This window comes from Canis aureus, chromosome 18 (assembly GCF_053574225.1).
Source record: "Canis aureus isolate CA01 chromosome 18, VMU_Caureus_v.1.0, whole genome shotgun sequence".
In the NCBI taxonomy this organism is placed as follows: Eukaryota; Metazoa; Chordata; class Mammalia; order Carnivora; family Canidae; genus Canis; species Canis aureus.
The window spans coordinates 11,827,779-11,853,332 of record NC_135628.1 but is presented as its reverse complement, the minus strand read 5'-3'; the positions used below and the strand labels follow the sequence as shown (position 1 = coordinate 11,853,332).

Below are 25,554 nucleotides of genomic sequence, written 5' to 3'. Positions count from 1 at the left end.
TGAGGCCTATTTAATATCTCTATAGTAAAAGAGGTACTTCCAATTCTCCAGAAAAGGAAAGACCATTCAGCAATGATACCCTAATAACTGATTAATTGTTCGGTTAAACAAACAAAAAAAAAGAGTGATGTGCTCCTATCTTGGTATTCTATACCACAGTAAGTTAAACATTTAAACAATAAAATGAAATTAAGAACTGGAAGAAAATGGAATTGAATATGTTACCTGAACACATATTTGAAAAGGCCTTTCTAAGCCTAGCACCAAATGAACAAGTAAAACTTGAAAACTTTTCTGAAAACTTTATAAACGATATTAAAAATACAAAACAAAGAAGGGAAAATTAGCAAAATAGATCTAAGACAAACACTAAATTTCCTGGGATCCCTGGGTGGCGCAGCGGTTTGGCGCCTGCCTTTGGCCCAGGGCGCGATCCCGGAGACCCGGGATCGAATCCCACATCGGGTTCCCGGTGCATGGAGCCTGCTTCTCCCTCTGCCTGTGTCTCTGCCTCACTCTCTCTCTCTCTCTCTGACTATCATAAATAAATAAAAAACAAAAAACAAAAAACAAAAAACACTAAATTTCCTGAATATGCAAACAGCTCTTATAAATCATTAAAAACAGGGGTGCTTGGATGGCTCAGTCGGTTAAGGGTCAGACTTGATTTTGGCTTAGATCATGATATCAGGGTCCTGAGATATCAGGGAACTCCTCATGGGCCTCTGTGCTCAATGGGGAGTCTACTTGAGATTTTCTCTCTCTCTTTCCCTCAGTTCCTGGCCCCCTCCCTGTGTGGGTGTGCACACATGTTTTCTCTCTTTCTCAAATAAATAAATAAATATTTTAAAATATCATTAAAAAATAAATCATTAAGAACGATGAAAAAACCATATTAGGAAAAGGTCAAAGAGTATGAAGAATAGTTGAAGAAAAGAAGAAATGCAAAAGACCAATTAACTTAGGTAAAGAAGTCCAAGTTTGTTAGTGGTCAAAGAAATGCAAAGTAAAATGCTCAAATGTCATTATGTCTTACTAAATTTGCAAAGCCCTTCCACTTACTTTTTTTTTTAATTGTTTTAATTTTAATTTTTTTACTTTTTTACTTTTTTTTTTAACAAATGTACACTACTGGTAGGAATAAAAATTGGTATCACATTTCCAATGGGTGATTTGACATTATCTTTTAAAAAACAAAAACATCATTTAAGTGAAAACAGAAACTATATGTTAATTAATGTTTATGCCAGGTATATATAATGAACAGCTGATCCTCATATTTTTATATATTTCCAAAGTTTTACAATGAATATGTTTTCTGTTTATAATGGGGGAAAGAAAGATTAATATTTAAGGTATTTTAAGGGATCATAAATAGCTTCAGTGTCTAAATCCCCAGAATATAAATACATCAATTTCTTTTCTGACATCATTTTAAATTGTTTCTCCAAATCTTGATACATAAATCCATTGAAGTTAAAACAAATATTCTGGATAAAAACATATGGATGCTTTTGGATCTATTTGACATATTTAGGCAGACATGAAGATGCTTCTGATAAGGACTTGAGATATAAAGTACAATGTCTTGCTTTACAAACTCTACTACCTAATTTATTACGTGTTTCAGTTGTTCAAATTTGGTTAAATATTTTGTGAAATTTTAAAAATATTTCCAACCTCCAGGCTGTTGTTCCCCCTGATTCAGTTTTATGCATCTGGCCCCTGGAAAATACTTTCTTATTTGTTAAGTCCAGCTGGTAAACCTTCTTATTTCAGACACATCATCTCTTCACTCAACTTGAATTGGCTACTTCTTCTCTTTTTAGTTTATATGAGAGTCTCCTACTAAATGGTAAGCTCAAAGAAGGCACGAAATAGATCAGATTCATCACTCCTGCTGCAGGAACTGGCATAGTATCTGGTAAATAGTCAAATGAATATTGGTTGAATGAGTTCATAAAAATACTGCATCAAGCTCACATCTAGGGATTTTGAAGGCTGTTGGCTGGATCAGTAGAATATGAGAAATGATGAGAAGACAATTACAAATTTTCAGACCTTTGATAATTTGATAATTATCAAATTAAAATTAAATTTCATAATTTACTCTAGAGTATCAGAAATACCATAGATAAGCTATAAGTTCAGGAGTATGAATTAATAATCAAAATTTTAAAGGAAACTCTGAATAACGTGGAAATAGATTATGATTAAAGTATATTAAGTGGTAGCATAAGTGAAACATGTTAAGATTTAAAGTAAAGAAGAACTGAAATAAAGATAGATTTAAAAACCTCATTCTGTCAGACCAAAAGTGCCCATCTATAGACCACTGCTCCCTTCATAGTTCTTTTTTAGAAATTAGACAGTAAATCTGACTGTTCTGGTAGTCATGGCTTTTAGTATATTTCTCCAATTACTAAGCTTAATGATGAACTTCTGAGTGTTCTGATTTGTAATCCTTGGATTTTTACTAAATACCTCTTCAGATTTGTCATAATTAATTTGCAGTATTGAATTAGTACCATTTCTTAATGAATTCTTTGCTCTAAATTATACTAATAGAATCACTAAAAATTATATCAGTGTGCAGAAGAATGCCACATTTGCTGAACTAATTCTGATGTTTTCAATAAACCTCACTGGACTTGCCTTAAATTGGATATCTAATAATGGGAGGCAATGTTCAATCACTTTCATGTATTCATACCTACTGTGTTAATCTTCATAGACTACTATAATAAAATACCATGGGCTGGGTGGCTTAAACAATAGAAATTTATTTTCTTTTGATTCTGGAGGCCAAAAGCTTATAAGCTTAAGATGTTAATAAGGTTGGTGTCTGTTGGTCTTCTCTTCTTGGCTGCCTTCCCAATGTGTCCTCATATGGCCTTTTCTTTGTGTTTGAGCTCTTGTGTCTCTTCTTCTTCTTATAAATATGCCAGTTCCATTGGATAAGGCCTTATTCTTATGGCCTCATTTAACCTTAATTACCTCCCTAAAGGCTCTATCTCCAAATATTGGGAGTTATGGATTCAACTATGACTTTGGGGGACGACAGTTCAGTCCATAACACCTGCTGACCACGAAAGCCTTATGGGTTTCTTGGTTTGACTTAAGACAGATTTCTTGTCTTCAAGCCCTGACCTCCCTTTTCTTAGAGCATTTATGTTAGAAACTTGCAATTTTATGAATCTTTCTCTAGTGCTTTGAGATGTGCATCTTTTAAAAAGCCTCTTGCCAGTTTTATGGATCCAGAAATGTCTTTCTCAGGGACCTGGGAGCCATCCTTTGAAGTTTAATAATCAAAGAAGACAATGTCTTTATCTCCCAGTTTCTATGGAAAAGTAGGAGCCTAACTTCAGGGGATACCTTGCTCCAAGTTGTAAAATTATCTATCACAAAGACAGAAGAAAATTTACTTTTCCTTTGTGTAAAACCAATTAGTCAGCATAGATCTGCTTACAATCGCCCTTGCCCCAGTGCACCATCCCTGTAGACATGTTTCTAAATGTTTAGGAGTACCTCTCACTCAATGTTTGCTTACTATTTATCAACATAGCTACCATTGTTTTTATTCCTTGTTTGCTCTTGAATCTTCAACTTTTAGCAGAAATACTCTTCCATCCTAGATATAGTGTTTAGACCTACTTTTAGTAAGGGTGGTAAGTAATTTCAGTTTTTGTTTATCTGAAAATGTTTTCATTTCATCCTCATTCTTAAAAAAGTGTTCTACTGGGTGTGGAATTCTATGCCAACAGTTATTTTTCTCTCAGCCTCTCAGTTGGCTGTATTTATAGGGGTCTGTTTCTGGACTCTTTATTTTGTTCTATTGATCTTTTTGTTGCTTCTTTCACCAAAGCCACACTGTCTTGAGTACTGCAGCTTTATATTACATCTTGGGGTCTAACTTTTTTCTTTTCTAATACTGTGTTGGATATTCTGAGTCTTTTGCCCCTTCATATAAGTTTTAGAATTAGTTTGTCAATATCACATAAATAACTTTCTGGATTTTGATTAGGATTGCATTGTATATATAGATCAAAGTGGAAAGAACTGACATTATGACAATATTGAGTGTACCTATCCATAAACATGGAATAGCTCTCCATTTACTTAGTTCTTTTTACAATTTAATTTATCAGAGTTTTGTAATTTTTTTCACATAGATCTTGTACATATTTTGTTAGATTTATATCTAAGTATTCCATTTTTGAGGTGCTAATATAAATGGTATTGGGTTTTTTTAATTTTTTTTATTTTTGGTATTGGTTTTTAATTTTAGATCTCATTTATTCATTGTTGATGTGTAGAATAGTGATTGACTTTTGTATACCAACCTGGTACTCTGCAACTTTGTCATAAACACTTATGAGTCCCAGGAAATTTTTGTCTATTCTTTCAGATTTTCTACATAGATGATCATGTCCTCTATGAACAAAGGCAGTTTTATTTTTTCTTTTCAATGTATGTAGCATTTATTTCCTTCTTATCTCATGCATTATCTAAGACTTGCAGTAGGATGTTGAAAAGGAGTGGTTAGATGGAGCATCCTTGCCTTGTTCTTGATCTTAGTGGGAAGGCTTCTGATTTCTCACCATTAAGTATAATGTTAGCCATAGATTATTTAAGGATTTTCTTTATTAAGTTGAGAAAGTTCCCCTCTATTCCTAGTTTACTGAGAGTTTTTATTATGGAGATTAGCTTTCAAGATTTTGAATCTATACCCTCCAAATGGTAGTTAGATATGGGAATATTAAATTTGGATTTACTCTTGGAAGTTGTTAGCAATAGATAACATTTAGAATCAAGGCTGAGGGGATCCCTGGGTGGCGCAGCGGTTTAGCGCCTGCCTTTGGCCCAGGGCGCGATCCTGGAGACCCGGGATGGAATCCCACATCGGGCTCCCGGTGCATGGAGCCTGCTTCTCCCTCTGCCTGTGTCTCTGCCTCTCTCTCTCTCTCTCTCTCACTGTGTGCCTATCATTAAAAAAAAAAAAAATAGAATCAAGGCTGAGGATGTAATTATCTAGAGAATGGATACAGAGCAGTGAATGAGAACTATAGGGTAGTGTTTAAGAGCTCTGTATTAGTAAAAGTAGAAGAGACTATGTGAGATAATAAATGACTACCCAATTAAAATTTCAAGTTTAGTTCTCACTAAAAATCTTTTGTAGGTTGACAGAAGCTTTCCTCCATCTGATGACTCTGAGATCTATCCCTTCTGCATCTTATGACACTGCCATCTCATAGGTGGCTTCCAACTCACTAAAATAGTGGAAGATAAGACTGGAGGAGATGTGTTAGATCCAAACTATCTCATCCTGGAAATGACCCACATTCTTTATGCCTATAGCTAATTGGTAAGAAAGTCACATGACCCCATTTTCATTTTTCCAGCAAAATAGTCTGTAGAAGGGAGCAATTCTAATAATTGAAGGACACTTTCCCTGTCCCTGTCCAAACGATGAGCCCTGGAGTCAGAATGTCAGTCTAAATCCTGCTGCCATTATGCATTTGCTGCATGACATTAGACTAGTTACTTAACCAGACTATGCCTCAGTTTTCTCTGTGAAACGGGGGAAACAATAGTAGATTTGTTATTGAGGGTTTATGAAATTTAAAGGAATGCATGTATATTATATATGTATGTATATTATATGTCACCAAAAATGCTACTGTTATTATTATTATTGTGAGCAGAATAAACCATCAGAAAAATCCTCACAATTCAGATGATAGCTGAGAGAGAAAAAATAACTATCAACAGAAAATTCAGTGTCTCTTTTCCTTACCACCATATGTCATGTTTCCCAGAATCAGATCACTTTGGAATTGTTATTAAACTGTTCCTAGACAGGAGCAGGTAACTACTACCACCAGCCACAAACATTTTCTTGCTAAAATAGATTTATTCCATGTGTTCTTGTGGCTTCAGAATTAGAGGTTGTCTAAAGCAGCCCCCAAATCCTAACTTTGGTTCCCTGTATTCTGGCATTGCCACAAGTCACACAGTGCCAGAAAACTCGAATCACATTGTCTTTTATGTAAATGTGCCTCCTGGAATTGTGCAAAACAGCAGTGATGCCTCTAGGGTCTATTTCTGAACAAAGGTGGGTGGACCTCCATCCAGTTCTGAACATTTCTTAGCTTTCTTAAATTCACAATAGAAAACTGACTCTGACACTGGGTTACTTGTTTCTAAAGCATAATGAGAAAAAGAGAATATCACATCTCTTAAGGTGCTTTAAACCTAATTCCCAACTCCAGTCTTACAAGCAAAGCTTGATATACTCAGACCCCATTGTATTCTCCTTCTGGAGTTACCTTTCCAGCTCTTTCTCATATTCCTAGGTTAAACCTCTTGCTTCTGTCAGTGGTCACTATGAGAAATAACTATAAGGGATTAAGAATACTCTTATCTTTTTTCTCATGTGTCTATTGCTATTTGTATGCCTTTGGAGAAATGTCCCTGTCATCTGCCTATTTCTTGACTGGATTATTTGTTTTTGTGTGTGTTGAGTTTGATAAGTTCTTTATAGATGTTGGATACTAGCTCTTTATCTGATAGGCCATTCGCAAGTATCTTCTTCCATTCTGTAGGTTGACTGTAGTTTTGTTTACTGTTTCCTTTCTGTGCAGAAGCTTTTTATCTTGATGAAGTCCCAATAGTTCATCTTTGGTTTTGTTTCTCTTGCCTTTGGAGACGTGTCTAGCAAGAAGTTGCTGCAGCTGAGGTTGAAGAGGATGCTGCTGGGTTCTCCTTCAGGATTTTGATGGATTCTTGTCTCACATTTAGGTCTTTCATCCATTTTGAGTTTATCTTTGTGTGTGGTGTTAAGAGAATGGTCCAGTTTCATTCTTCTACATGTGGCTGTCCAATTTTCCCAACACTATTTATTGAAGATTCTGTCCTTTTTCTAGGAGATATTCTTTCCTGCTTTGTTGAAGATGAGTTGACCATAGAGTTGAGGGCCCATTTCTAGGTTCTCCATTCTGTTCCACTGATCTGTGTGTCTGTTTTTGTGCCAGTACTATACTGTCAGAGCTTTGTAATATAGCCTAAAGTCAGACATTGTGATGCCACCAGCTTTGGTTTTCTTTTTCAACATTCCTCTGGCTATTTGGGGACTTTTCTGGTTCCATACAAATTTTAGGAATATTTGTTCTAGCTCTGTGAAAAATTTCAATAATATTTGATAGAGATTGCATTGAATGTGTAGATGGCTCAGGGTAGCATAGACATTTAACAATATTTGTTCTTCCAATCCATGAGCATGGAATGCTTTTCCATTTCTTTCTGTCTTCTTCAATTTCCTCAAAAAATGCTCCACATCACTTGGCATTAGGGAAATACAAGTCAAAACCACAGTGAGATACCTTACACCAGTCAAAATGGTAAAACTAACAAGATAGGGAACTGCAAATGTTGGCGAGGGTATGGAGAGAGGGGAACTCCTCTTACACTGTTGGTGGAAATGTAAGGCTGTACAGCCACTCTGGAAAACAGTATGGAGGTTCTTGGAGAAGTTAAAAATAGAGCTACCCTATGACCCAGCATTTGCACTACTAAATATTTACCCCAAAGATAAAAATATAGTGATCCGAAGGGGCACCTGCACCCCAATGTTAATAGCAGCAATGTCCACAGTAGCCAAACTGTGGAAAACACTGAGATGTCCATCAACAGATAGATGAAGAAGATGTGGTGTGTATGTATATGTATATATATATAATGAAATATTACTTAGCCATCAGAAAGGACAAATATTTATATTTACGTGGATGTGTATGCAACTGGAGGGTATTATGCTCAGTGAAATAAGTCAATCTGAGAAAGACAATTATCATATGGCTTCACTCGTATGTGGAATATAAGAAACAGCATAGAGGATTATAGGGGAAGGGAGGGAAAACTGAATGGGAAGTCATCAAAGAGGGAGAAAAACCAAGAGATTCTTAACTATAGCAAACAAACAGAGAGTTGCTGGAGGGGCAGTGAGTGGGGGATTGGAGTAATTGGGCATTAAGGAGGGCCCGTGACATGATGAGCACTGGTTGTTATGCACAACTCATAATTATTGAACACTATATCTGAAACTAATGATGTACTATGTGTCCACTAATTGAATTCATTTTTTTTTTTCTTAAAGAGTACTCTTGCCTTGATGAGTACTGGGTGATGTATAGAATTTTTGAATCACTGCATTGTACACCTGAGACTAATATAATGCTGCATGTTAACTAACTGGAATTTAAAAAAGAAAAAAAAAAAAGAAATGCCTGAGAAACTGTCACAGTAAGAGGAGCTTAAGGAGACCTGATGATTAAATGTAATATGGTATCCTGGATAGGATACTAAGAGAAGGGATCCCTGGGTGGCGCAGCGGTTTGGCGCCTGCCTTTGGCCCAGGGCGCGATCCTGGAGACCCGGGATCGAATCCCACATCAGGCTCCCGGTGCATGGAGCCTGCTTCTCCCTCTGCCTGTGTCTCTGCCTCTCTCTCTCTCTCTCTCTCTGTGACTATCATAAATAAATAAAAAAATTAAAAAAAAAAAAGGATACTAAGAGAAAAAGGATATTGAGTAAAAACTAAGGACATCTTGATAAAGTATAGAGTGTAGTTATGATAACGTATCAGTATTTGTTCACTAATTGCAACAAATACAGCTTACAAATATAGGATGTTAAAAATAGGAGAAACTGAATTTGGGTTATAGGGAACCATCTGTGCTATCTTTGCAAATTTTCTATAAATTACAAGCTATTAGAATAGCTTTATTATTTAGAAACAATAAAGTTTAATAATAAAAAAGAGACAAATTAATACAAAGAGAAATAACTATAGCAAATATGTTCTAGCATTTGCTGTAAACACAAAAGTATGTTCACAGTTTTTAAAAAAAGATTTATTTATTTATCTATTTGAGAGGGAGTGGTGTAGAGGTAGAGAGAATCCCAAGGAGACCTGTGCTGACTGCACAGCCTGCCAGGGGGCTTGGTCTCAGAACCCTGAAGTCCTGACCTGACCAGAAACCAACAGTCAGACATTTAACCTACCCGGTTCACATTTAACATGAAAATATTCTCTGTTACATTTCTTAGTATCCTCTACATGAAATTCTACATGAACACATTTTTTAGAAGTTACTTAAGAAAAGTTGCCCTGAGGAATTGACTCTTTTTCCATTCTTTCCCTGGCTCTTAGGAACTTCGGAACCAAGTATGAGACTTACTCACAACACCTATGTTAGTGCTTCTGAGAGGAATATTTGTATTATTTTTCCTTTTTAATTTTTACTTGTGTTCCTTATTTTATTGATTCCAAACTGGCTTGAATCCTTTGTAGAAAGATATAGGAAGTGAATAATTTTCTTTTTTTGTTCCTAGACTTTTTCATGAACATTTTTTCATGAATATTTTAATAGCTCTCTTAGTAATTAGTTTGATAATACATTAGTTCTGATATCTCATAATAGCCTTATGTTTGTTTTTGATATCTTCTTATTTTATACTTAAAAATATATCAGGAGAATGGCATGGCAAAACCTTGATTATACTGATCCTGTAGAACAGCATATATAAACACTTGTCAAAGCAAACATTGTGCTGGACCAAGTTACCTGGCAAGGAAGACTTTATTCAAGGCCAATTTGCAGGGGACACAAGAACTTAGAGTGAGTTCAACTTCACTAGAACAGAGTGGGAAAGTGTTTCTAAGCCTCTCGTGGGGAGGTGGGGTCCTAGGCCACCTGGGTTTGTTAACCAGTTTTACCAAAGGAAAAGTATTCTTCATGACAGAAGGTAATTTTACAACTTGGAGCAAGGTTGACCACCAAAGTTAGCCTCAGACACTGGGAGCTAAGGGCACAGGCTTCCTGGGTGTTTACATATCAAAAAGATGCTCCCCCCCCCCCAAAAAAAAAAGATGCTTCCCTAGTTAGTCCTTGAGAAAGACATTCTTGAATGGTAAGACTGGCAAGAAGCTTTTTAAAATTTACATCTTAAAGGGGGCAAAGAAAGAATTTACAAATTTTATAAAGTAAATACTCTAAAAAAAAAAAAGGGAGGTCAGGGCCTTTAGTCTGGAAAAACGTCTAAAATTTAGTCAAGCTGAGGGAAACATTAAAGGACTCTTAACTAAGACTGGAAACAGTCAAGGGAGTTCTGAATTCACTTGTTTTCTTTTCAACAAAAACAGAGGTTTAAATCCTCGTTCCTCTGGATATGAAGCTGCCAAATACTTGGCAGTTGGGATCACCTGCTTTTATCACATTTCAAAATCACTCAATGATGCTACCACAATAAATGATATTTAATAGGAATTCTGTAACGATGTAGCATTGCCTATATTTTGATGGAAGAGGAGGTGCTCAGTAAGTATACTAAAAAAGATTTCAGTGTTTTACAATCCAACATGAGTAGTTCCTCATATAATAACAAACTGTCAAAAATAAATGTCTCACTCTTGCTGAAAGCAAATGAAAGGAGACAGCGAGAAACAGTAGTTGCAGGAATGAAACATTTACTATTGCACCGAGTGATCACTTCAGGAAGAAATATAGGCTAATAGTGATTTCTGTGGTATTTGGGTGGTTTTGCCTTGTGGGGGAAACCAATATGAAGATGGCAAGCCTTTGGGAACTAAAACGACACCAAACTTGATGTCTGTTATCATTGTTTGTTGATTTCTGGAGGGAAAAATGTCAGTTAAGAGTTATTTAAACAAAGACCAGATGTGAATATTTTGGAAGGCAAAAGTAATTTTGTCATGATTCATCATTGCTCAGTTTTCACTTTGAAGAAATCTCAGAATATGAGAAGAAAAGAACACAATAGTTTCAGAAAAAAAAAATGTTGGACACTGTTTACAGAGGGACTAACAGTGTCTAACATAGAGAATAGGTTTCGGAGGCTGAATTAAAATGTGGTATGATTATTAAGGCCAGTTTTCTTCCTAAATAAATGATTCAGTCTAGCAAAACTATATTTAGACTCAGGTCAGAACTATTTTTTTTTCACTTAGTTGCTTCAAATATCCATAAGACACATCGCTTGAAAAACTAGTGAAACAGATTTGCCCCAGATGCAACCCTAAATTCCTTCATCAAAACTCAGGAGTCAGATGTCACATGACATTTGAGTTATACTCCTGCCTACAAAGGAGGCTGGTGATAGGAAGCAGAAAGAACATCTTGTGTCATTTTTCCTCTGGTGGGAAATATCCTTTTTTAGATTTTCCTATCTCATTTCTCCCCCTTTTGAATGTAGGATTCCACTCAGATATATGAGCAATAAAGAAATTAAACAATAATAGATTAGTTAGCAGCATCTAATCCTCCACTCTATGGAACAGAGCCTCTGCTCAAACTCCTGGCTGCTTCATGCTGTGTAAATGACAAGACCCTTCAAATCATCACCAAGCTTTTGAAAAAGGCCAAATTTCCTCTGATGATTAATCATTTGGGCCTTAGCAAGCACCAAGAAGGTCACTGAGGTGACATTTGTTCTCTGAGAACTCCTCGAAGTTGGCTCTTGTGTTGTATTAACTGAATAGTTTCTCCATTTTTATTTGTCCTGGTTTCCACCTGCCCCTTACGTGCTGAGGCTGTGTGGACTCACAATGTCCTTCTCATTTCTGCCCTCCTCCACCCTTTTCTCCTCTTTTGTTTTGGTTTCCACCTGATGGGTTTTCTGTGTCCTGTGGCAGGTCAGCGACTAGAGCACCTGCTCCAGGTTTACTCGGAAATAGCTTCCAAATCTAGGATTGTGAGTTCTTCCCAATTTCAAAATTCAACAGGGCATTCATTATAGGATAACTGCAGAACCATCTTTTGGCTGGAGGCCTTGATCAGACAATTTATGTCCCTGGGACTAACACCTTCCTCCCAGCCATTATTTTCTAGCAGGCCTTCCTTAAGTCACACCTCATGCCCACCTTGGTACTTCTGAGGTTAACACAAACCTCCCACACTCATCCATCCTACATTTCCATAATAGCAAATTCTGTAATTAACTTCTTAGTTGTAGATTCAGCACCATCTAAATGAAAAACCCATCATTTCATTGCTAAAATAAGACAGGGAGGGGTAGAGTCTATAAAATAAACAAATGGCCAATAGTAATTGGAGAAACACTTGTTTTTTTCTTTCTTTAATTATTTGTATAGTATAACTGTAATGAAACCAGGGAAGGGTAGCAAAAGACTAGATGTGTGCATCATAAATTCTTTGTCTTAAATCCACTGCCTAGGAAGCAATCTTTAGTACAGAATTCTTTGTAAAAAGCCCTTTTCACTTATTTTTGTTCAGGATGATGACTGAGTTCAAGGAAGCTGAAATAACATATGACATTGCATGTGACACCTTATAATCACATTAGCATATGTGTTGTACTTTTTTGTTTTTGTTTTTATCTTTTCAGGAAAAGGGAAGTAGCTATGAAATTCTGATCAAATATGAAAACATTTTCTGAGATTTCTGTGATCCTCAGCATCAGATACCAATTTTCTATTCTATTTTCGGGGGACTTCATAAGGTGGCCAGCTGAGCATAACTGACCTACCTAGCTATAAGCAAAGCATGACACAACTCCTCTCCAGGATGAGCATATTTGCTCTGTTACGTTGCCACATGAAAGGAAGCCCCGTGGCAGTCCTAGTCCTTGCCTGGTAGGTTTAAATGGCCTTAGGTCAGACACAAAGGCAAAGAGATTTGACCTGGCAGTGCGAAGGCATCAAATAAAGGAGTATCATGCAGAACAGAGATAGAGAAAGAAGTGAGGATGTCTTTCCTCTAAAGTGCCAAAACTTGGGCTAAAACTCTATGTCCTGTAAGTGTGTGGATTTGGCTCATTGAAGCTGAAATTTAGTTAGCTCTAGGACAGAGTTTGACACTGATTGTGTAAAACATCACAGGGTCTTGATTTAGTGGGTAAAAGATGCAGAAGAAACGATGACTAGAGACAATCTAAGCATTTGGCAAGTGGAAATGTTCCACATTCCAAGATCAACGCATAGGATCTTCGGTCCCTCCCATGTCTCTCAGACTGCTCTTCACCAGATCGCCCGTGAGTAATCTTGCTAAACCAGGGAACACTTCCCTACCCTTTCCTGTGACTGCCCAGTGCATTCCACAGTTTCTTACTCTCACTCTCAGTTTTATCCTGTTTCTGGCTACTCTTCCATCTTTATCCAATTTCCAAATATTAGAGTATCCTTGAGTAGGACTCTGGCCCCCTTGCTTTTGTAGTCAGTATTCTCTCCCTAGGTGACCAACTTTTCTTGTATCCTTAATTATTGCTAATATTTGGGAGACCCACTAATTTAGGCATCTAGCCTAGACCTTTTTCCTAAACACCAGATTTACATATGTATATTATGGCCTGTATGGCATCTTTTTGTGATGTCTCTTAAAGTATCTCAGACTTAACACATCCAAACAGATCTCAAATTTTCTTGCATTTACTCGCATTTTCCTATCAATCCCCATGTGATTCTTGAGCATCTTCTGTGTGCTAGCTGGAATATAAAAGGCACATTTCTCTGAACAGATTATTTTATGGTTGAGAAGGATTTTGTTCAGTAAATTAATGGGGAAAACTAAAAATTAGATATTAAGCGTTAGGTTATGGTGTAAAGACTCAGAGAAAGATGAGGCTGAAGTCTTGGGGAACTTGGGGGGTGCATGTGTGCAGTATACTGGAGGGGCCCGTGAAATTGTGTCAATAATTTTGGGTATATATACACATTCTGTAGGCGCCCATAATTTTCTTATGAGAAAACAAGACCCATAATTTTCTCATTCAAACTCTCAAAATGGGGGCACCAGGTGGCTTAGTGGTTGAGCATCTGCCTCCAGCTCAGGGCATCCTGGGATTGAGTCCTGCATCAGGCTCCCTGCAGGAAACCTGCTTCTCCCTCGACATATGTCTCTGCCTCTCTCTCTGTGTCTTTCATGAATAAACAAATAAAATCTTTAAAAACAAAACAGAAAACAAAAACCCAAACTCTCAAAATAATCTATGTAAAAAATGTTAAGGACCAAGTATTGTTTTACAGCCACATTTTTTTAATGAAAATTTTTAAATAAGTTGCTGGAAAGGAGAAATGTTAATTTGACAATAAAAAGGTATATTTTCTGATTTCATCTCAAGCATTATCTGATATTTCAGGAATCAATTACATAGTTATAAATAAGAGTATTAAGCATAATTTATTAAAAAATTTTGAAGATTAAATGAGGTGTTCATTAACTATGAATTCCATTTTTAACCACCCAAATTTGCCTTCTCTATACCAATTATCCTCTAATATTTTTACGTGTGTTTTTGTTGTTTTGGTCAAGGCCACTTTGTACATAGTCAAACCATGCTTGTTTAAATCTGGATAAGAGTTTGACTGATTGAAAAACTAGATAACTAATTGCATTTTCATGGTTTAATGAATTATCATTTGCTTCAGTCCCTCAAGAAGTCAGTTTTGGTGCTCTGGCTGGTTTAACTGGTTATTTAGCCTGTTTCTGAGTAGGAAGCAGAGAAGATAAATTGATATTAAGGGTCACTGCAAGTGGTAGGCAGAAATATTTAGTTTCACTGCTCAGAGCTCTTTATTGATCCTTCTTTCTCTACCCTGACATTATTCAACAGGTGAATCATTTTAAAATGGAAAGCAAAGGCATCTTGAAGAGAAGAAATGCCACCTTTGAAAGCTTGTGGAGCACATATGTAGACATTGGAAAGTCATTCTATCCACATTGGTTTAGATTATGAAGCACTGTTTAGAATTTTAAAAGCCTTGGAAAGTTTAATTACTTCTCTGGAACTTCTATCTCACTGGTCAATTCTCTAATCAGTGCCCAGCTAACCCAGCTAACTGTATTGCGGATTCCCCAAAATATTGGTCTGCGGGAAATTGTGGCAGTAAGAAAATTTAGGTTGTGTTTTTTAACACAGCTGGTCTTATTTTTCTTCAAATGTGGGGAGTTGAGCTAGCCATGAATGTGGGAAGGAAGCGATTTCCCAAATATAGCAAAAATCAGAAGTCAACTGAGTGTTGCCTAAAAATATGGGACACGGTCTGCTAAAAATTAGACAAAGATGTGCTAACCTTGTAAGATATATCTCATATCCCACACTCATAATTATGCCATCATTTTAGAATTCCAGATTTCTAGGAAATTATGGGTCAGTTTAGATAAGGCACTTGCAAACTTTGTTTCCCTGATGTTTTAAGTGGTCTTGCTGATGCACAGATTAGACTAAAGGTAATTGATTGTGGAAAGGTGGAGTCTGAGAGAAAAAAATTATTTAATTTCCTTGGCAGAGTCTATTTCAACAACATGTGGCCCACTTTCCTCTGCTGACAAACACAGTCACAAGTTCTAGGACGACTCTACCATTCTGCACAGGTAAAACAATTACTATGTCATTGTGAAGGTATTGATCTTGAAGATCACGATGAATATGACAAATATTGGAGAGAGATAAAATAATGAAAAACAAAAAACAAGAAGTATCTAGCAATGTAGAGATTTTTGTTTATTGTATTGAAGAGGGTGGTTTCTTCTAAGTGGAGGAGGTATAAGTTATGCACAGATATGTAAATAAATATATAGAGATGATATATGTATATGAAGCATGTTTGTACAACAAAATATCTCACTATAAACAGAAACAAATTAGACAGTTCTGCAAATCCAACCTAGAGACTGGGCTATCCATTCTTTGAGGATTTGTATTAAACTTTTTACATGAGAACTAATCTAAACTTTTATGTCATTTAGATTGATGAGAAGAAAAAAAAAAGAAAGAAAGAAAATTTAAAAAAGAAAAGAAAAACAATGCCCTTTCTCCTCTGGAAACTACTGAGCTGCCTAATATCACAGGAGTAGACAGATGGTTTTATGTAATTCTGTATCTCATGTCACTAATAAGAACCACTTAGCAATGGGGGACCATGAATATTAGTTTGGCAGTAAGATAGAAAATATATTTGAATTACCAGCATTTAATATAGGATAATGGATAAATGTCAAATCAAGTCTTGGGGATATCAAATAAAAAAAATAGCAACCCAGAAGCTAACATTAATAGACAACTGGGTGAAATTGCTGTGCAGTCATTTTTAAAAATGGCAGAAGCACCCATGCTACTTATCATTAGAAATCAGATTTGTCACTCTTAATTGTGAAGATGGACTTAATGCATATTCACAAGTTTTTGAGCATATAAGTACAATTTCCCTAAAATCTTGGCACGTAGAATGAAATTGTCTTGCCTCTGATTATGAAGGGTAAGAACTGTGAACATGTGAGGTCACAATGAAAACTGATATAGCACAAAGGAACACAATGGGCTGTGAAGGTGAGGACATGATGGCAGTGAAAGGCTTTCTGTTTCATTTCTGTAAGTGATTCATTCAGGGCCTTATCTCATGATTAATGTTGACAAATAGCCATATTCCAGAAGGGGAAAAAGTCAATTTATGGATTTATTAAATCTATTTTTTAAAATATTGATTTATATATTTTAGACTGAGATAGTGTGCTTGCGATTGGGGGAGGGAGAGAGGGAGAGAGTCCTCAAGCAGGCACATGCTGAATGCAGAGCCTGGGCAAGATGGTGTGATCTCCCTACCTATGAGACCATGACTTGAGCTGACATCAAGAATCTGACACTTGGGCAGCCCGGGTGGCTCAGTGGTTTAGTGCCACCTTCAGCCCAGGGCATGATCCTAGAGACCCGGGATCAAGTCCCACGTCGGGCTCCCTGCATGGAGCCTGCTTCTCCCTCTACCTGTGTCTCTGCTTCTCTCTCTCTCTCTCTGTGTCTTCCATAAATAGATTAATTAATTAAAAAAAAAAAAAATCTGACAACCGACTGAGCCACACAGGCACCCCTAAATCTAGATATTTTTAACAATGTTTTCTCATGAATTATCTCTTATCTTTAGCAATTATAAATATTATAATTTATGTTATGTTATATTTTATGGTGTTTTTAGTAAGCCCTATATTTTTAATCAAAGAATCAATATGACTTTATTTGGATAATATATAGACCCTTGGGGGTAAATTTGGGAAGAGATTAAGAAAATAAGAGAATAGAATTGGGACAAAAAAAAAATTGAAAGGGGAGGAAAAAAGAAAAGCCTGAGCATACTGAGTGCTGTTGCTAGCATATGGATTATTTAGGAGCGTGTCTTTGAGTTCATGCTCTGCTATGTACTAGTTGTTACTTCTGTTTCCTGAACCTTTTTTTACTCCTATAAAATGAATGTTATTACTTAATCCATGGAATTTTTAACATTGAATGACATACATAATATATGTAAAGCATCTTGAAGCACATAAAAATGTGCAATAACTGGCAGATCTACCTATATTGCCTTCATAAATGCAGACTGTCTTGTTCCTCCTAAGTGAATTTTATGGCTCTGTGGTTTAGCTGGGTCATATAGTTTTTCTGATCCATTGGAAAATGCCATCTGGAAGGATCCAGGGACAGGGTGGTACAGATGAAGTTGACCACAGCATACTTTTCCCTCAGTGCAAAAACCTATGTCATCAAAAGTCATTAAATATGAAAATATAGAAAGAATTGGTAGATGTAGGCTGTTTCTAAAATCATTACTAATGCAGAGCTTTAATTTTGCAAATTAATTTTTTTGCTCACTTTGTATTATTATTTTAGTTGTAAGTAGGCAAAACACAGAGATAGTTTACTAGTGCTTTTGATGACTTGGATGATGTCTATAAAGCTAATATGCTTGTCTGGGCCATTTTCCTGCCTATTACACCAAAGGCTAAGTGTTTTTACTATTTATAGGTTTATACTTCTTATTTTAAAAGCTTAATTTCCCAACTTGTTGAGGACACCTAATTTCTTTTCTATTGTAGAGTCAAAGTGACCTCTCATTTTAATACAACTAGAGGTTTACTTTACAGTTAATAAAAACCACAATTTCCCTCTTCAAATTGACCAGTATTTAACCATCTTCCATAGTTTATTTTAGCACTCTGTAGCTTACATATCTTATGTAACAAGACTTTAAGTATAGTTACAGGTAGAAAATTAAATACAATTGTGGTGTGGAATTAAAGGTATTTAGGCTCAAATATATGTATTTTTAGTTGTACGATATTATTAGTTTTTTGTTCTCCTTTTATCTTTTAAGTTTATTTTTAACTGTGGTAAAAAGCACATCCCATATCACCAGAAGGGAGGTGGGTGGGGGGTGTGGGTAACGGGCATCTAGGAGGGCACTCACTGTGATGAGCAACCCTGTGATATAGGGAATTGTTGAATCATTATATTGCACATCTGAAACTTATTACACTGTCTGTTAACTAACTGGAATTAAAATAAAAACTTAAGCAAAAGATCCCCACATCTCTAGTTGGACTTCAATTGCTTTTTTTTTTTTTTTTTTTTTTTTACATAAGGATACTTACTAAAGGAGATCAGCTCCTAAATTGCCCAGCTATGTCTGTGCAGAGAAGAATACAGGCTGCTTTTACTAACAAAAGTGGAGAATTGAAGCATATACCAGTGGACCTGTATTGCCTTTTTTTTGCATGAAAGCATTCTGTGATATTACAGAAACAGGATGTTTCTGTATGATATGATATGATATTGGAAACATTTGTAAACCAAGGCACAGTTAACTCATACTCAGTTGCAAGTGATATCACATCTCATCAATGCTTTCAATAACTTTGAACATTCATAGAGTTGGATTATATGCAAAGTTGTTGTTGTTTTTTTTTTTTTGGATAGCTCTCATGATATCATTGAAATTTGATAAAAATGACAAGAAAATCCAGGCAGGATTGCAGTTCATTTGAAAATATAAAGGATATCAGATTGGGCAGTAGCTCATGTAGCCTGAAGAAAGTCTACTGGTGATTGCAAATGGATCAGAGGCCCTTTCCTCACTGAGTAAATGGGGCAGAAACACCACCCAGGAAAGCCCCGGTTGACAGTGATGGAAATGCTTACAAGGTGGCAAGGATAAAACAACTGAAGCAAACGTAATCACAGAGATCTAGAAGACAATGTGCCAGGGGCTGGAAAACTTTGCTGCAAGAAGTAGCAGGATGGCCTGAATATAAACAAATGTCTCTATCCGATATTCTGTTTAGATTCTATCTTCATTGGCATGTGAAGAGCAATTGGTTGATGATGAGGCAATCACTCATGTGGTGGTAGAAGGAAAAGAACAAAGTGAAAGTGAAAATCCTTTTAGCAGGACCTGGTATGGAGAAGCTAATCATGAGCCTATAGGATATATTTGGATGATTTGAACTGGAATTCATTACAGGTGAAGAGGATTGATGTGAGACGCATTCCACTGGAGATTGGTGATGGGGAAAAGGAAAAGGTAGTAAGAACTAGTGGGTTGCAGAATGGAGGCTAGATTTCGGTTTGTTTATATGTGGGGAGTTCATGGATATGATGGTGGATTGAAAGGAAGGATCTAGTGGAGAGGATGAGTGTTAAGAATACAAACCAGAAGGCAGATTTTGGAGAAAGTTTGGAGTGCAATTGAGATTTCACCTTTCCTGAGCATATTTTGATAAATGATAGGCCACCATCTGTCTGAATAGGAGAAGGGAATATATGAGATGGCGACAGTGGTAATGGGGAGTGTCAGTAGAGAAGATGAATTTTAACTCAGCGTTTTCCTTATAGTTTGCCATCTTAAAGGACTTAAGAAGTGAGGACTGAAGGTATCTGGAGCTCCAGAATTGAATCTTATGTTGCATTAAAGACAGACTCCTCTTGTTACTAGTATCTATTGAGTGTTTTTCTGTATATCAGGCACTCTGCATATTCCCACCTTAATTTCACAGCAATCCTTGATAGGAGGTACAAACCAAGGCTCAGGAAGGGTAAGTTGATGGCAATTATGCTCCCAGTGAGTGTCAGCTGGGATGCAGTCCAGGTATGCCTGCCTACAAATTCCCACTTTTAAATATACTCCACAGGATTTAATCAAACACTTTTTCTGACTTAGTTCGATTTGTGTGTATTTGTGTGTGTGTGAGAGTATGAAAAAGGGGTTCTTTGATTTATCACGTGCGAGATTTCTTCTCAGCTTAATTAAAAGCTCCTTGTATATAGGGACCCTGCCCTCATTTGTATTAAGTGGAACATTTTTATTGCTAAACTACAAGCTCTTTCTAAATTTTTGCTCTTTACGAAAGGTCTTTCCAGGCATTTATTTTCAGTAAATATTAATCAAGGTGACATTTTATATTCTAAGTGATAATGAAACAGTCCCTCCACCATGGATTTCAGAGCAAGCTGGAGATACCCTGCACCCGTATATTGACTGCCTTTTTCTATGCCTTTCATGTTGTCACTGGGTTTAGAGGGCATTTAATGACCTTATATTAGATTCTGAGTTTGGACAGAATCACAGAGGTATCTTATTTCCAACACCTGTATGTCATTATATAAGTTAAATGCTACCAAGAAAATAGAGTCCATTTTGCTTTACTTGAAAAGAACCTATTTAGAATTTGTCAAAAGCTCCATACATAAATAACCTGGAAAAGTTAGTCACAAAGGACTTTCAGATACTTAAAAAAATTACTCACCCCTCACACTACCCTACCTGTTTCATATCTGTATTGAAATGTGCTTAGGGATCTAATGCATCCCAGACCTGCATCAAAGTCAAAATCCCATTTCACAAGGGATATAAATCTCCGAATTTGAAATAGCTTTTGCAAATGTTTGGAGTTTTAATTTCATACTTGCCTAATTTTAATGTGGGTCAAGAAAATGGAATGACAAATGCAACTGGTAGTTGGAATAAAGGGATAGTGCCTACAAAAGAGCAAAAAAGAAAGAAGAAAAAAAAAAGAAAGGAAGAAAAAATCCATTAATATGTATTTTGAACCCATTTGTATAGAAGAGAATTATTGTAATCAATAAAACTATATTATTTTGAGCTTAAGTGCTTTGTTATTAATTGAAACTCATGATTGTTGCTAATTATACATCTTCAACTCATCTTTTATTTACCTGCCAATGATTTGCTTTATCAGAATTTTCTTCTCTGACTTTGGCAATCTCCTCCTGTCTTTCCCCTTCAAGGTTCTTTGTACTTTTGTCTCAGCAGTGGAATTGCTGGCAACGTTTGCCTTTGTGCTTCATCCTTTCAGTTCTTTAAATTACAGTCTCCTTCCTCTGTCCCACTGAAATCTCCTAAGGACTTTGAAGTTAATCTATAGTGATACTTGCCCTGCCTCCAATTACTAAGGAGTGATAGTTGATGATAATAAGTGTACTCTACAACTGAGTGAGCCTGTTGAAGTCGATGCCCTCTTATTTGCTGTTTATCCTCAATTTAATAAAGTTGATTGACTTATAAAATTTGCTTGGTAGGAAAAGTGTTTCCCAAGTAGATTAACTGCTCAATTATTTCACTGTGATTTGCCTATACAATTCTTGCTGAGGATTTCATGCTAATCTTGCTTTTTAGTGACAGATGGTTGATCAGAAATTATACAAGTTTATGCCTATAAGAGAGTACCAACACCCTTTAGAATATTGTTGCTATCAAATTTAGATTCATTAGAATAATAACTGCCAGGCAGTCCTTACAAGAGAAAAGCACAGGAAGTTTATTGATTCCATGATAACTCAGAGCTGCATGTTACTGCTCAGTCTTCTGCCAGAGGAGAGATGCTGTTGCTTGTGGGAGTTCTCCCTCTACTATGAGAGTTGGGAACATCTTCATTTCCACTTCTTCTTCCTTTTTTTTTTTTTTTTTTTTAGAATGAGATAAAGAGAGTGAGGTGAGGGGCAGAGGGAGAGAGAAAATCTCACGCAGAACACAGAACCTGTTTTGTGGCTTGATCTCATGACCCCAAGTTCATGTTCTGAACCAAAACCAACAGTTGGATGCTTAACTAACTGAGCTACCCAGGCACCCCTCTCACTTCCACTATTGAGGCTGGTTATGAAGATCAGACCTGGTGGAGGGTCCACCACGTCTGTCAGTGACAACTGACGGAATTGTCATTCTCCTTCTCATCCCAGGTCACTATTTTAAACCATGGTTTGGAAATTCAACTAAAGACAAGTTCTGCTGCTGATGGTTATTCTCACCATGCCTACATTAGCATTCTGTGTACACCAGGCTCTTAAGAATGTGGGCTAGATGTTGAAGAGTGATTTTTTAATCTCATGTTGGTGACCCCAAATAACTGGCTCTAATTTATGAATCTCTAACCCTATATCTCAAAAGAAATTTCTTATAATAAATCAGTCAACTAAGTTTGCAAATAATTTCGGGTTCTCCAGAGAATGTTTGAATGGTGTCAGATTCTCAGGGCTCTTTCAGCATTGGCATAAAAGCAATAAAGCTAGGGTGCACATTTCTCCTTTGTTGAGTGATGGTCTGTCTCTTCTTTTTTTATTATTTATTTGAGAGAGAGAGAGAGAGAGAAAGAGAGTGAGCATGGGCAGAGAAAGGGCAGAGGGAGAAACAGACTCCCTGCCAACCAGGGAGTGGTTGGCAGCTGTGGGACTCGATCCCATGACCTGAGCCCAAGGCAGATGTTCAACCAACTGAGCCACCCAGGTGACTGGACTATCTTTTCAAAGCCACTGGTAAGCATAATTGTTCAAAGTGGCTTCCTCTTTCCCATCATTTCTACCTCATTTCTAACATGGAGTTCTATTATAAGTAATTCGATCCCCCCCTTTTTTTTTCTGTATTGACAGAATTTTGTTTTTGCTTGTGGCCTTTTGTCATTTTGTCGACCTCTTGTAGCTTCCTGTTTTTCCTCCTGAGTTACTGGACCTCTCCCTGTTTTCTTGTTGCTCTCATGAGAGATTTTCTCTATAAAGTATTTGATAATAGGCATAGTAGGGAGCCATATAAAACCACCATTTAGGGCAGCCCCAGTGGCCCCGAGGTTTAACGCCGCCTTCAGCCCGTATGATCCTGGAGACCTGGGATCGAGTCCCATATCAGGCCCCTGCATGGAGCCTGCTTCTCCCTCTGCCTCTCTTTCTCTCTCTCTCTCTCTCTCTCTCTGTCATGAATAAATAGATTTAAAAAAATCTTTAAAAAACCCACTATTTATTGTTGAGTGTAACTTTATTTTATTAGCTAATCAAAGTACTTACCCAGTGTAGTCTCTGTCATTTTTCCTCTTGGCCCAACCAGCAATCTTCCATTTTCAGGAAAGATTAACTTCAGAGGACATAAAAGCAATAGGCAAAGCTTGGTTGACACTTTACTTCTGGCTGAAAAGGTATAGTTATTCCTGCTAATGAATAATTGGAAATTAGTTCCCCAAATTTTTAATATATATAAAATAATAATGATTCAATGTCAGAACGGTATTCATTAATTTTGCCCCACTACCTCTCACTCCCACTACCTCTCACTCCCCTAGACACATACACATCCAGGAGCAGTTATGAGTTTTATTAGTCCAAATACCTGGTTATTTTTGTGACTTTTAAGATGTTGGTACATGGTTTGTGGCATAAAGAGCACAGTGGATTTAGTTTCAGAATTAAGTATGATACCTACATCTACTACTTATTAGCAGTGCAACTTTGGGAAAATCATTAAATGACTCTGAGCTTTAATTTCCTCATCTAAAATAGGGGTCGTGGGTGTTTTATCTGTGTTATAGGACTGTCCTTCTCTGAGATGAGACTTTTCTTGCTAGCATCTCATGAGTTACATCACTTATTCTGAGAGATTCAACCACTGAGGTGATACAAATTTCATTGTTCCCAAATTGCCATTGCTTAGGCACAATGAAGGTATGCTATCCTTAATGAGTTCAAAAGTAGGTTGATTTGTCTTGAAGCTATAAGATAAATCCATAGTAGCCTGAGGATTTTACTCTATTGCTAATTCTAGTCATAGACTTCATGAGATCTGCAAAAGTCCAGTTTTGTAAAATTCTCCAGCATCACTTTGAGGGTTGCAACTCATGTTTTCAAAACACCTCTCCTTCTTCCTACCACCATTTATTCCATCCTGGGACCCCAAACCTTCAACAACAGCCTGTGCTCCAGGTTGATACCACCCTCTACTTCTCACCACAAATTACTCTTATTCAACCAGCATCATTAGGAATTAATATACTTGGCTTTTTGCAAAGTGTTGGGGAAAAAAGAATGAAAGACAGTCCCTGACATTAAGGGATTCACAGTATACTGGGTAAAATTGATGACAAGAAAATCATTAAAGTTAAATGTAGTAACTTCTGTGAAGAAAGCTAGAATTCTATTGGTGCAAGGAAGCAACTAATACAGGTTTGCCACATAGATGTCAACTAATATAGGTCTACTTCAGGACAGAATGTGTTGGGGAGGAATAGCTGATATCAGATGTGAGTCTTAAAAAATAAACATGTGACATTATTCAGCCATAAAAAAAGAATGAAATCTTGCCATTTGCAACAATATGGATGGAGCTAGAGAGTATAATGCTAAGTGAAGTAAGCCAAATACCATATGACAAATACCATATGATTTCACTCATATGTGGAATATATAAAACAAAAGAAAACAAATGAACAAAGGAAAAGAGAGAGAAAGGAACTAAAAAACAGACTCAACTATAGAGAACAGATGGCTAGCAGAGGGGAAAGGAATGAGGAGATGGGAGAAATAGGTGAAGGGGATTAAAAGTACACTTATCTTGATGAGTAGTGAGTAATATATGGAACTGTTGAATCACTATATAAAATGAACGTGTGTTATACAGCACAAGGAGAGAATAAGGAGAGAAAAAGCACTCTGTATTTAGGGAAGAGCGTCCACAAGGCACGGGAGTAAGAGAGTATAGTGTGTTGGGAAGCAGACTTCCAATTATTCCATTCCACTCATGGAATAAACTGGAATGGGGGATTTGTGCAGAGGGATGACTAGAGGTGTCTATTAGTCAAGGTTCTCCAGAGAAACAGAACTAATAGGATAGATGGGTGGATGGATAGATAGGTAGGTAGACAGATAGATAGATATAAGAGGAGATTTTTTTTAGGCATTGGCTCACATGGTTATGGAGATCTAATAGCACCATAATTTACTATCTGCAAGTTGAAGAACCAAGAAAGTCAATGGTGTAATTCAGTCTAAGTCCACAGCCCTGAGAACTGGTGGGCCCATGGTATAAGACCTGGTCTGAGTCCAAAAGCCTGAGAACCAGAAGTATTATGTCTAGGGGTAGGGAAAATGAAGTCTCAGCTTAAGCAGACAGATCAAATTCACCCTTCCACCACATTTTGTTCTCTTCAGGCCCTCAACAGGTTGGATAAAGCCCATCGACATCAGTGAATGCTATCCTTACTCAGTCTACTGATTTAAACACTAATCTCCTCTAGAGATACCCTAACAGACACACCTAGAATTAATCTTTTACCACCATTTGTAAATAACGCTTATTTACAAAATAATGTTTTATGGGATCCCTAAGACCAGTAGGTTTGACACATAAAATTAATGAACATAACAAGATGGTATGATAGAGGTAAACAAGGGCCAGAGCTAAAGGATGTGGTAGGCCAT

The 25,554-nt window shown here is 36.7% G+C and overlaps 1 long non-coding RNA gene across 2 annotated transcripts in view; it reads left to right on the top strand.

Annotated features, from left to right (window-relative positions):
• Positions 1-25,554, top strand: part of LOC144288575 (uncharacterized) — a 271,172-nt gene that overhangs the window by 216,936 nt on the left and 28,682 nt on the right. The gene's annotated exons all lie outside the window — the stretch shown is intronic.